The sequence below is a fragment of the Camellia sinensis genome, chromosome 15 (genome assembly GCF_055761805.1).
Source record: "Camellia sinensis isolate YWXY chromosome 15, ASM5576180v1, whole genome shotgun sequence".
Taxonomy (NCBI): Eukaryota; Viridiplantae; Streptophyta; class Magnoliopsida; order Ericales; family Theaceae; genus Camellia; species Camellia sinensis.
Genome location: NC_138975.1, coordinates 24,969,587 through 24,982,292, shown reverse-complemented (window position 1 = coordinate 24,982,292; position 12,706 = coordinate 24,969,587). Strand labels below are relative to the sequence as shown.

At 38.2% G+C, this 12,706-nt stretch overlaps 2 long non-coding RNA genes across 2 annotated transcripts; both read left to right on the top strand.

The window, feature by feature from the left end:
* The first annotated feature begins 905 nt into the window (after positions 1 to 905).
* LOC145813605 (uncharacterized) lies at positions 906 to 2,003 on the top strand. Its single transcript, XR_014356791.1, has 2 exons — positions 906 to 1,278; positions 1,744 to 2,003. It is a non-coding gene; the product is annotated as an uncharacterized LOC145813605 (long non-coding RNA).
* Positions 2,004 to 10,875: 8,872 nt separating this feature from the next.
* Positions 10,876 to 12,513, top strand: LOC145812739 (uncharacterized). The gene is made up of 2 exons (XR_014356250.1): positions 10,876 to 11,788; positions 12,254 to 12,513. It is a non-coding gene; the product is annotated as an uncharacterized LOC145812739 (long non-coding RNA).
* Positions 12,514 to 12,706: the final 193 nt, after the last annotated feature.

The window sequence follows — 12,706 nt, the reverse complement described above, 5'->3', positions numbered from 1 at the left end:
TTAAAACCCTCTTTTCAAAATATGTTTTTTTAAATGTTTCTACGATGTCCCGAGGCTTCCATTTCGATTAAAATATTGCACTTTTCAGTAAACCGAGTAAGGACAAAGTGGAAATAAATGGAAGGGAGGTGAAATTTTTGAAAAATATTTAAAAATATCTTCTTTATAGGTTTGGAGTTGAAGGAAATAGGAGGGGATGAAAGAAAGCTGGTTTAGGAAAAGGATGAGTATCAAATCATTAAGAAGGAAATGAGCAGTCTTCACTAAATTAGGTATTTCTGTTTGTACACTTAGAATTTAAATGTGAGGCTACCACCATTAGAAAGTAGACTTCTGGGGCTTCAATTTAGACCCAAGAACCACCTTAGACCAAGTCCAAATAAGGGAGATATGCCCATTTGAAGTTGAGCTTAAGAGCAGATTTTGTTGATCCATCCCGAGACAGCCTTCACTAAATTAGGCATATCTCTTTGTACACTTGGAATTTAAATGTGAGGCTACCACCATTGGAAAGTAGACTTCTGGGGCTTCAATTTGGACCCAAGAACCACCTTAGACCAAGTCCATATGGGGGAGATATGCCCATTTGAAGTTGGGCTTAAAAGCAGATTTTGTTGATTCGACCCAAAACAACAATAGCCCATTTTTCTTGGTTTTGGTTCGGTTGGGACAACCCATTTACCCATTTTTTGAGCCATTCAAGTGCATCCACTCATCCTCCATTATACCTAATCATCCTCCATAGTCAAAAAGATATTTTGTTTGCATCCATAAAGGAGTATCCCATGCAACCACCTTGAAAATTTGCCCTCCTATCACATTCTTGTCTCCCACCTTGTCTCCCACCTTCTTTTTGACCTTTACTCTCCCTCATTGCCTATATATAATGATCATATTGTAAGAGAGGAGGAGGACCACGAAATTGAAGAGAAAGGAGTGAGAAAAGAGTGAAAAAAGAGAGAAAATTTGAGTTGTTTAGCCAAAAATATTTCTATCTTCCATATACACCCCATACCTTCCATAGCTACTGAAATTCCTCATTTCCATACACCAAAATCACTCCAAAAATTCTGATATAGCCAAAGATCAATCGCCTCGATCATAAGGAAGAATGTTTAGTGATTGAAAGTGAGAAAAACTTGAGAGTTAGCCACTTTCCATACCACAAACTCCATAAACTCCATAATTTCGAATTGAGGATTTGAGAACACACTTCCTACACTTGAGGGTGATCAAGAGGAAGTTTGGAAATCAAGAAGTTCAATCTTTCTTTGGAAGGTGAATTTTTAATCTTTCATTTTCTTATATTTTATATTCATATTCTTGCTTCTTATTTCATTGTGTTTTGTTATAATCCAAGTAGTTTGTTTATCTCATATTTATTTTCTTACTTTATATTTCATAGTGTGTTGTTATAATCCTAGTGGTTTGTTTCGCTCATAATTATTTGTTTATTTATTTTTATTCGCATACTTTAATTTCATATTAGTTTTGTTGTAATCTTGCATGTTTTACCTCATATTTATTTTTTATTTTTTTTTTCGTGTATTAGTCTCATATTAGTTCCGTTATAATCTTGCATGTTCTATCTTATATTTGTTTTATTGCTTTAGGCTTATATTGTGAGTTTGCACTTTTTTTTATTTTATTTTTCTTTTCTTTTTTAATCTAACCGGTAGTGGTTAGTTGAGCCACCTACATATTTTTTTGTTTGTTCCTTTTCTTGGTTTTGCAACAAGACAGGTTTTGCTTGGCCTAGTTCGCCGGCCGGCCTATTTGGCCGGTCGGTTAGCTTCTTCCGAACAAGATGGCGTAATCTCCCAATATTGACCAATTTCCGCCGGCGGTTCTAAAGAACATGAAGCTTTTATTTTATTTATTTATTTTATTTTGAGTGTATTGTGAGGTTTTTATTTTGTTGTAATATTCTCCTCATCCCTCTCTAATTTGGTTTGTAATTATTCTTTAAATGTTGTAATAATTCCCCGCCCCTCTTCTTTCTATCCCGTTCTTTTACTCGCTTTCTTTATTTGTACATAAACATCATATTTATTTTTCATCATAGTTATGCTTTGCATCCATGTTTCATGCATCTTGATTCGGCTAAGTTTGCATTTGTGGATTTAATCAATTCCTATGTGATTATGTGCGCTACCTCATGTTCTTGAGATGATTCACATATCATATTTTAGAAGCCGAATCTTTAGTTGCATCTCATGAGTGAATTGCATTAGGATTTTGTATATAAGATCATGCATATTTTACTAACTTTGTTTTGCAGCTTGTTCGTGGGACGTCAAACATGTGAGTTTTTATGCTTTAGCATCCCGTGTGTGTGTATTTTTCTTACTATGTCTAGCATTCTACCATGAGGCTAGTTGCTTATGTGATATAACTCTATGAATGCCAGTGGATGGAGGTTGTGTCACTTAATTTGGAATGATGTTGATTTTTCATGCTTGTAAACTCAATTTATTTGGGTTGTACATCGTCAAAACTCTTTCAAAATGCATGATATCAAATTACTCCAAAATGAATGGCATAGTCTATACTTGTATGCTTCACATAGTAAATTTTAGGATTTATTAACTAATCAGAACATGAACATATAAATAAAATAAAATTCATATCATGGTTAGTAAAGGCCGATCTTTGATCGGGTGGGCGGGGGTGCTCATTATTGACCTTCCCCTCTCATACCTAAGGTTCCGAGCCAAGCATCCTTGGTTACGACGAACAGTGGCCTTGGCACGAGTTATGGGTTTCCTAATTTTCCCAAAATAAATATTAGGTGGCGACTCTGAGATCTGATGACGCAGTCCATTTTTGACAAAATTGCAATAAAATGGATTTTCAATAAAAGTTGCCAAATCTGGACTCTCATCTATGTTTCACATTGCACTCGTGAGAATAGATCAAAGAGATCTCGGGGGTCCGAACTGTTTAACGCGCGCGGGTACCCCCCGGGCATGTTACAGTTTCTGGCGACTCTGCTGGGGATTTTATGAAACCTTGACTCGAACTCCATGATATGACCTTTATTTTCAATTATATGTTCATTGCATTGCATTCATTGGTGCACTTCAAGTCCTTGTGTTGCCCAGATACTGGTGGGAGCACAGGTAAGCTTTTTGTGACACTACACCTATTTTACGATACTTTAGAGGCCTTGTGTTGTAACCTTTTGAGATTTGTCAAAAGGGTAGCTTTGCTATGTAGCCCTGCTATCTAGCTTTGCTATCTAAGGTTCTCAGACTCCGAAGAGAGGCTATTTGACTCTTCTGATTTCCTGGGATCTTTATTGGTTATGACCCAAAGGACTCTTTGGTAACGTCACCTTGGCTTCAACCCGTAAAGTAGAGCCAACCTTGTACATATAGTGAGCTATAGTACCTTTCAAATTAGGACAGAATGCTTTCCCATTTCTAGGATGTATGATACCACTTGTGTGAATAGTGAAACCCTAGATCATTCCAAGCTAGGACAGGATAACCCTACCCTCTTTAGGGGTGTTTGTTCTCTTTCCTGCTTTATGTGTAATGTATTGGATCTATACAGGGGTTCTCAAATTCGAATTAGTGGCTCAGGCTGTTCAGTTTAGCACCATTACTTCAAAAACAAAAAAATAACAAAAACATAAAATCAAAAAAAAAAAAAAAAATTGTTAAAAAAAAAAAAAAAAAAAATGCCGATATCCCACAAAGTCGACCATCTCTGTGCTTAGGGAGTGGCCACCTGTTGATTGCATGAGCTTTATTTTGAATGTTGTGGCTGGCCCACACTTTGACTAGCAAAATTGAGAATGGTTTTATTCTGAGTTCTGAATTGAGTATTGAGTGTAAGTTTGACTCCACCAAGTTTGTAGAGTTAGAGTCTGGCTCGAGTCAGCCTAATGAGTGAGAGTCTGTTGATTTCGATAGTGCTAACCTAGACATTTCTGTCCTGTCTAGGTTCTCTTTGTCATTTTCTTTTGAGTATGTTGTCAAAAGTCTGTTGCCATTGCTGAGTCATAGTCTCTTTTCAATAAACAGAAAAACAAAAAAACAAAATGCCATAGAGTCTGCCTATTTCTCTGTGCCTTAATTCATTGCATTGACCAAAGTTTTTTAAAACTTTTTCCAAAACTCTGATGAAAACAAAGAGGAAGAATTTCCTCGGGATTTGCAAATTTTGATCAACTAAGAAGAAGAGAGGTGTGCTAAGCCTTTGATGAATAAAATCATTTTTGTTAATGTGGGTACTGAGAATGATCCTAGCTTCGTCCAAATTGGGTCTGTCTTATCTTTGTAAGAGTACGGGTGATTAGTCACTTTGTTAAAAGATTTCAAAAACTGTTTTTGCGTGGTCCTACGAAGACATGCCTGGAATTGATTATACAGCATGGGATTCCTCTTGATTCGAGGTCCGACCTCCTTAGCTCTTTAGCCTTCAAACCTTGATTAGAAGTATTCAATGATCAATCAAAGTGTAAGGCTTGCGTAGCCAAATTGGAAATAGCCCTTGAACTAGGGGTCATGATGTGATTCAAATGGAGATAACCCTTCAACTAGGGGCAATTAGGTCGAATATGATTTAGATTGGAAATAGCCCTTGAACTAGGGGCAATGATGTGATCCAGATTGGAAACAGATCTTGAACTCAGGGCAGAGAATGTGATTTTGATTTGAAACAGCCCTTGAACTAGGGGCAAAAGTGTGAGGCTTGCATAGCTGAAATGGAGGCAGCCCTTAAACTAGGGGCAATAAGGTACCACCCTTGAAAGGCTTGCTGGGTTGAAAACCCGGAAGGGCGACCCAGGCAAAAGTTAGAGAAAAAAAATAAAAAAATAAAAAAATAAAAATAAACAGAAAAATGAAAAGCTCATAAGGTTGAAAATCCAAAAGGGCGGCTTTGGCAAATGTTAGAGCGTAAAAGGAGAGTGTCAATACCTGAGTGAACCTTAGCCAGAACTATGTAGGGCTTGTGATTCAGATTGGAAACAGCCCTTGAACCAGGAGCAAGAAGGTCGGATGTGATTTAAGATTTGAAGCAGTCCTTGAACTAGGGGCAAAAGGTTGGATGTGATCAAAGAGTTAAAACTGAATCGTTTCCCAATGAAGATCACCCATAAAGGCAAAACCCAGAATTTGAGAGAATGAATTTTATTATTGAAGGACAGTCGAGTTCCTATCCATTACACTAGGGGCAAATTCAGACCCAATTAACCTAGTCCCTACATCATCATATCTACTGGTCAAGTGTAGCAGTCATTGGCCTAGAGATTTCACACCCAATCAACATGGACAAGCTAAAATAAAAGTACCATCCTTGAGAGGCTCGTTGGGTTGAAAACCTGGAAGGGCGACCCAAGCAGAATTTAGAGCAGAAAAAAAAATCAAAAAAACAAAAAATAATGAAAAACAAAAAAAAGAAATGAACAAAATGAAAAAAAATAGAAAAATGAAAAAATGAAAAGCTCGCAAGGTTGAAAACCCGAAAGGGCGGCTTTGGCAAAAGTTAGAGCACAAAAGGAGAGTGTCAATACCAGAGTGACCCCCAACCGGAACTACGATGGCCTGATTCCTATCTTTGGGATACGTAGGTAGCTTCATCTTGAAGTTCGGCCCCAATAATTTTTCAACTCATTCATCTCGTCCATGTTTGCTTGGTGTGTCTTTAGTCGACTTGGTTGTCCTATTCGTGTTTGATTGGTGTATCTTCGTTCTGCTCAGATCAATTGGTTTGATTTAACTTGGTTCAGTTCGGTTCGATTCGATTTGGCGGTTCGGTTCAGTCTGGTCCAGTTTTGCTCGACTTCATTCGGTTCAGATTGGCTTGGTTCGGTTGGCTTGGTTCAGATATCACCTTTGATTATCTGGTTTGGGACTATGCACCCCAATGGTTGATTCCATGTTAGTTGAGCAGTGGCCATTTGTAAAAATAGGTTTTGATTAATTTGAATGAAGCTGACTAATTTTTTCTCAAAAATTGTTCCATTTTTGTAAAACTTAGACCATTCTTTGGATTTGAAAATGGAAAATTTTCAGTGCTCACAGTTTAGCTTACATGATTTGAAACAGAAAATGGAATAAGTATGCTAATCTAACTGTCATGTTGATCAAAACATTTTTATGAAAAATCAAAAAAAAAAAAAAAAAAAAAAATCAAGGTAATGAATTAGGGGCATAGTCGAGTTAGAGATTTTGTCTTCTCCACCACTCGAGTCAACTCCTCGGTGTATGTGAGTGTGTATTCATGCCAGTCAAGGTATTCATACCAGTCAGTGTATATAAGTGTGTATTCATACCAGTTAGTGTATTCATACCAATCAGGGTATTCATACCAGTCAGTGTATATAATTGTGTTCCTTTCATACCAGTCAGTATATTTATACCAGTCGGTGTATTCATACCAGTCCGTGTATATAAGTGTGTTTGGATTTTTTTTTTTTTTTTTTTGCTTCGTTCTTCTTTCGTTAAGTCATTCTTTGATTCAGGTCAGTATAGAATCAATGTTCAATTCAAAGTTCAAAATTCGATTACTCTCAAATTCAATCAAACAAAAATGTTTTCAAGTTCAAAGTGATATGCTAGTCACGCCATCGATGTGCAAAAACTAAACTGATTTTATTGTAGTCAGGGAAGGACATCCCCGATCACAGAGACACAAAACAAAACAAAAAAAAAACAAAAAACAAAAACAAAAACAAAACACAAAAGAAAAAACAAAAACAACAAAAAAAAAAACAAAAAAAAAAGAGTAGCATTTTCTCAGTTTTTCGGCAGTAGCTCGGCGGCGAAGATTACAACCAGCTTCATTTGCACACAGTTTCGTTGCCTGACTTTACCATCAGCTGCCTCGCTTCATCTTTACTTCTTCGAAGCTCTTAAAGACTCTGTCTCGGCCTTGGCAGAGCTTCCGAAGGAGATTATCCCTCGCTGGCCGTCAAAGGTAGTCCCATGACGAGTTGCGACGGTCACCTGTCGTTTCAACTCTTTGATTTGTTTCTTCAAGCCGCTAACTTCCCCTCGAGAATCTTTGCACATATGTTGAAGTAAAGAAAGTTGTGCATTCAATCGATGTACTTCACACGTCCTGTTCTGCAGTCGACGAGACAAGTTGGAGACCGCTGTCACGGTCTCTACACATGACCTCAGTGTATATGAGTTTGCTTCGATGTCAGACTGTGCCGCCATGATTTGTTCAACTGACATCGCTGGAAAGTTAAAAACAGGGGAAGGAGGAGGAGCTCGTGGTTGAGGTTCAGGAGAGTCAGACTCGGTCATCTCTATCGTGGACTCGTTCAGGTCTGGAAAAAGAGTGAGAGAACCGTGTGAAGAAGCCATGGCAAAGGAGAGTAATGCAAAAGAAAGAGGTTGCAGAGTGGTGGCAGAGAAAGTTTGTAGGCTTTTGCTCTGCCTCTCTCTTTCGCAGGCCTCAACTTAAGAAGAGGATGAAGCCAAAGAAGAAAACAAAGAGGGCGGAAGGCTCGAGACGATCATTGACAATCGGGGCAAGATGGGATAGCCTGTTGGTCAGGCGCCGCGATTGTTGAAATCGTGTGCCAGATACAACGCTCGAAGAAGATGACGGAAGAGAGAGTGAGACAAAAACAGAGAGAGAGGCGGGAGAATTGTATATTTATACATATATGTGTATATATTGTATATCTATGTATTATATATATTTGTTTGAACGTTTTGGTCACAAAAGTGGCTTAGGTTTAGTGGTTTGGCTCAGTGATTGAAGGCTGGAAGGCTGAGCCCAAGGTCAGGGGTTCAAACCCCACAAACAAATGTTTCTTTTGTTTTGTTTTGGTCTTATGTATATATATGTCTCATATACCTATATATATATATGTTTGTTTGAATATTTTGTCACAAGAGTGGCATGGCTCAGTGGTCGAGGACTCGAAGGCCAAACTTGAGATCAGAGGGTCGAACCCCCGTGTCTATGCATTTTCCTTTTTTTTCCTTTCTTTTTTGCGTGTTTTGCGTACGTGCGTTGACGTCAGCAAACGGAATATGCCTTCTCAGTAACGGTATCTTTCCGTTGATGGCTGCAAACAGAATATTCCCTGAATCTATGTATGTATACCGTACAGGCATGTCTGTGTATATTGCCGTATTTGTATGTATTTTGTTTGTACATAGTATATGTATACGGTATTTGGTTCGAGCATACAATTCCTCCTTACATTCTGTGCATCTAACGCATAATAAAGCACCTATCGCACAATTTCGATTCCATCGCACTGTCTTGTGCAATTTCAATTTAATCGCACTATCTTGCGTATCACACCATCTTGTGCACTCCCTAGGTCTAGGAGACCTTAAATCCTCTGAAGGTGCAATTCCTTTGGTGTTTGTCGTGCCCGAACGACTTCAATGGTCTAAGAATGGTCTAGGAGACCTTAAATCCTCTAAAGGTGCATTTCCTTTGGTGTTTGTCGTGCCCGAACGACTTCAGATGGTCTGGTATAGCCACCTGCCTGTGATTGCAATGAGTTCCTAGGAGACCAACTGCGACGGTGGAAACTAGAGTTCGAATGGCGATGCCTAGAACACAAAAGGTTTGGAATTTCCGAGACTAAAGTCTGGTTTAAATACCCAGGGGTGTATCCCCGGCTTGAAATCTGTATGGCAGCCCCATAGGTTGAGGTAGCATGTATGCGCCTCAATTCTGGATACTGAACCAACCTAGTCTGTCACCCCGTTGGAGAATAGGGAAAGTTGTGAATATGATCAGGAAGAAAAGCGGCATCGGTGGCTTCTACATGTAGAGGTTACCCCTTGTCATTCTACCATACCTTCTTCCAGTTGCGTGAGACGCGTTTGGATTTCGAATCCACCTTTACTCTTTCCCGTGAAACGTGTTAGGATGTGACGTTCTCCTTGGTTAAAACCTTCCCTCTCTCCGTATAAAATACGTTGAGATACGCCTGTTGGTTACACCATTGTCATTCTCTTTGGTTAAAACCTTCCCTCTCTCCGTATAAAATACGTTGAGATACGCCTGTTGGTTACACCATTGTCATTTTCTCTGGTTAAAACCTTCCCCCTCTCCGTATAAAATACGGTTAGGTACGCCTGTTGGTTACACCATTGTCATTCTCGTTGGTTAAAACCTTCCCTCTCTTCGTATAAAATACGTTGAGATACGCCTGTTGGTTACACCATTGTCATTTTCTTTGGTTAAAACCTTCCCTCTCTCCGTATAAAATACGTTGAGATACGCCTGTTGGTTACACCATTGTCATTTTCTCTGGTTAAAACCTTCCCCCTCTCCGTATAAAATACGGTTAGGTACGCCTGTTGGTTACACCATTGTCATTCTCGTTGGTTAAAACCTTCCCTCTCTTCGTATAAAATACGTTGAGATACGCCTGTTGGTTACACCATTGTCATTTTCTCTGGTTAAAACCTTCCCTCTCTCCGTATAAAATACGCTGAGATACGCCTGTTGGTTACACCATTGTCATTCTCTTTGGTTAAAACCTTCCCTCTCTCCGTATAAAATACGTGGAGATACGCCTGTTGGTTACACCATTGTCATTTTCTCTGGTTAAAACCTTCCCCCTCTCCGTATAAAATACGGTTAGGTACGCCTGTTGGTTACACCATTGTCATTCTCGTTGGTTAAAACCTTCCCTCTCTTTGTATAAAATACGTTGAGATACGCCTGTTGGTTACACCATTGTCATTTTCTCTGGTTAAAACCTTCCCTCTCTCCGTATAAAATACGCTGAGATACGCCTGTTGGTTACACCATTGTCATTTTCTCTGGTTAAAACCTTCCCTCTCTCCGTATAAAATACGTTGAGATACGCCTGTTGGTTACACCATTGTCATTTTCTCTGGTTAAAACCTTCCCCCTCTCCATATAAAATACGGTTAGGTACGCCTGTTGGTTACACCATTGTTGTTCTCCTTGGTTAAAACCTTCCCTTTCTCCGTGACACATTTGCATGTGATCTTGTGGCACATTTAATGCAATGCATCCCCTGTTATATTTCATATCATTTGCACGAAGCTTGCCTCTTCATTGTTGTCATCTTCATATCTTTATCATCACTCCATGGCATGGTATTGCATTGCATAATCATGAATTTTCAAACAACTGGCTTCGCAAAGCGTGTAAGTCCAACCTTCAAACTGCATTTTGAGCATGTCACTTCCATTCTGCCCCTGAACTACGCTGGTTTGATTCCTTGCAAAAGGATACGTAGGCAACCTTCGGGTTCAACCACTTGCATTGCATCTTGTTTGTTTGCCCAAGTCTTACGGCCTTGTCAAAAGGGTCGTCTTTGGGCTTTGACATTCACTCACGTCATGAAATGACTTTGAGCTTTGTCAAAGAGGGGCAACTGTAGACACCCCATTTTGACCGGCCCTAAGACTCGGGCGCTTTCTTTTGATTACCCGATGATGACAATTAGAATGTGTTTCTCACAAAATTCTCAGAAAGAAAGATGGAATTTAAGTTTTAATCCCAACCTTCACCCATTTTTTTGGCCAAACTATTTTAGACCTTAAAACCCTCTTTTCAAAATATGTTTTTTTAAATGTTTCTACGATGTCCCGAGGCTTCCATTTCGATTAAAATATTGCACTTTTCAGTAAACCGAGTAAGGACAAAGTGGAAATAAATGGAAGGGAGGTGAAATTTTTGAAAAATATTTAAAAATATCTTCTTTATAGGTTTGGAGTTGAAGGAAATAGGAGGGGATGAAAGAAAGCTGGTTTAGGAAAAGGATGAGTATCAAATCATTAAGAAGGAAATGAGCAGTCTTCACTAAATTAGGTATTTCTGTTTGTACACTTAGAATTTAAATGTGAGGCTACCACCATTAGAAAGTAGACTTCTAGGGCTTCAATTTAGACCCAAGAACCACCTTAGACCAAGTCCAAATAAGGGAGATATGCCCATTTGAAGTTGAGCTTAAGAGCAGATTTTGTTGATCCATCCCGAGACAGCCTTCACTAAATTAGGCATATCTCTTTGTACACTTGGAATTTAAATGTGAGGCTACCACCATTGGAAAGTATACTTCTGGGGCTTCAATTTGGACCCAAGAACCACCTTAGACCAAGTCCATATGGGGGAGATATGCCCATTTGAAGTTGGGCTTAAAAGCAGATTTTGTTGATTCGACCCAAAACAACAATAGCCCATTTTTCTTGGTTTTGGTTCGGTTGGGACAACCCATTTACCCATTTTTTGAGCCATTCAAGTGCATCCACTCATCCTCCATTATACCTAATCATCCTCCATAGTCAAAAAGATATTTTGTTTGCATCCATAAAGGAGTATCCCATGCAACCACCTTGAAAATTTGCCCTCCTATCACATTCTTGTCTCCCACCTTGTCTCCCACCTTCTTTTTGACCTTTACTCTCCCTCATTGCCTATATATAATGATCATATTGTAAGAGAGGAGGAGGACCACGAAATTGAAGAGAAAGGAGTGAGAAAAGAGTGAAAAAAGAGAGAAAATTTGAGTTGTTTAGCCAAAAATATTTCTATCTTCCATATACACCCCATACCTTCCATAGCTACTGAAATTCCTCATTTCCATACACCAAAATCACTCCAAAAATTCTGATATAGCCAAAGATCAATCGCCTCGATCATAAGGAAGAATGTTTAGTGATTGAAAGTGAGAAAAACTTGAGAGTTAGCCACTTTCCATACCACAAACTCCATAAACTCCATAATTTCGAATTGAGGATTTGAGAACACACTTCCTACACTTGAGGGTGATCAAGAGGAAGTTTGGAAATCAAGAAGTTCAATCTTTCTTTGGAAGGTGAATTTTTAATCTTTCATTTTCTTATATTTTATATTCATATTCTTGCTTCTTATTTCATTGTGTTTTGTTATAATCCAAGTAGTTTGTTTATCTCATATTTATTTTCTTACTTTATATTTCATAGTGTGTTGTTATAATCCTAGTGGTTTGTTTCGCTCATAATTATTTGTTTATTTATTTTTATTCGCATACTTTAATTTCATATTAGTTTTGTTGTAATCTTGCATGTTTTACCTCATATTTATTTTTTATTTTTTTTTTCGTGTATTAGTCTCATATTAGTTCCGTTATAATCTTGCATGTTCTATCTTATATTTGTTTTATTGCTTTAGGCTTATATTGTGAGTTTGCACTTTTTTTTATTTTATTTTTCTTTTCTTTTTTAATCTAACCGGTAGTGGTTAGTTGAGCCACCTACATATTTTTTTGTTTGTTCCTTTTCTTGGTTTTGCAACAAGACAGGTTTTGCTTGGCCTAGTTCGCCGGCCGGCCTATTTGGCCGGTCGGTTAGCTTCTTCCGAACAAGATGGCGTAATCTCCCAATATTGACCAATTTCCGCCGGCGGTTCTAAAGAACATGAAGCTTTTATTTTATTTATTTATTTTATTTTGAGTGTATTGTGAGGTTTTTATTTTGTTGTAATATTCTCCTCATCCCTCTCTAATTTGGTTTGTAATTATTCTTTAAATGTTGTAATAATTCCCCGCCCCTCTTCTTTCTATCCCGTTCTTTTACTCGCTTTCTTTATTTGTACATAAACATCATATTTATTTTTCATCATAGTTATGCTTTGCATCCATGTTTCATGCATCTTGATTCGGCTAAGTTTGCATTTGTGGATTTAATCAATTCCTATGTGATTATGTGCGCTACCTCATGTTCTTGAGATGATTCACATATCATATTTTAGAAGC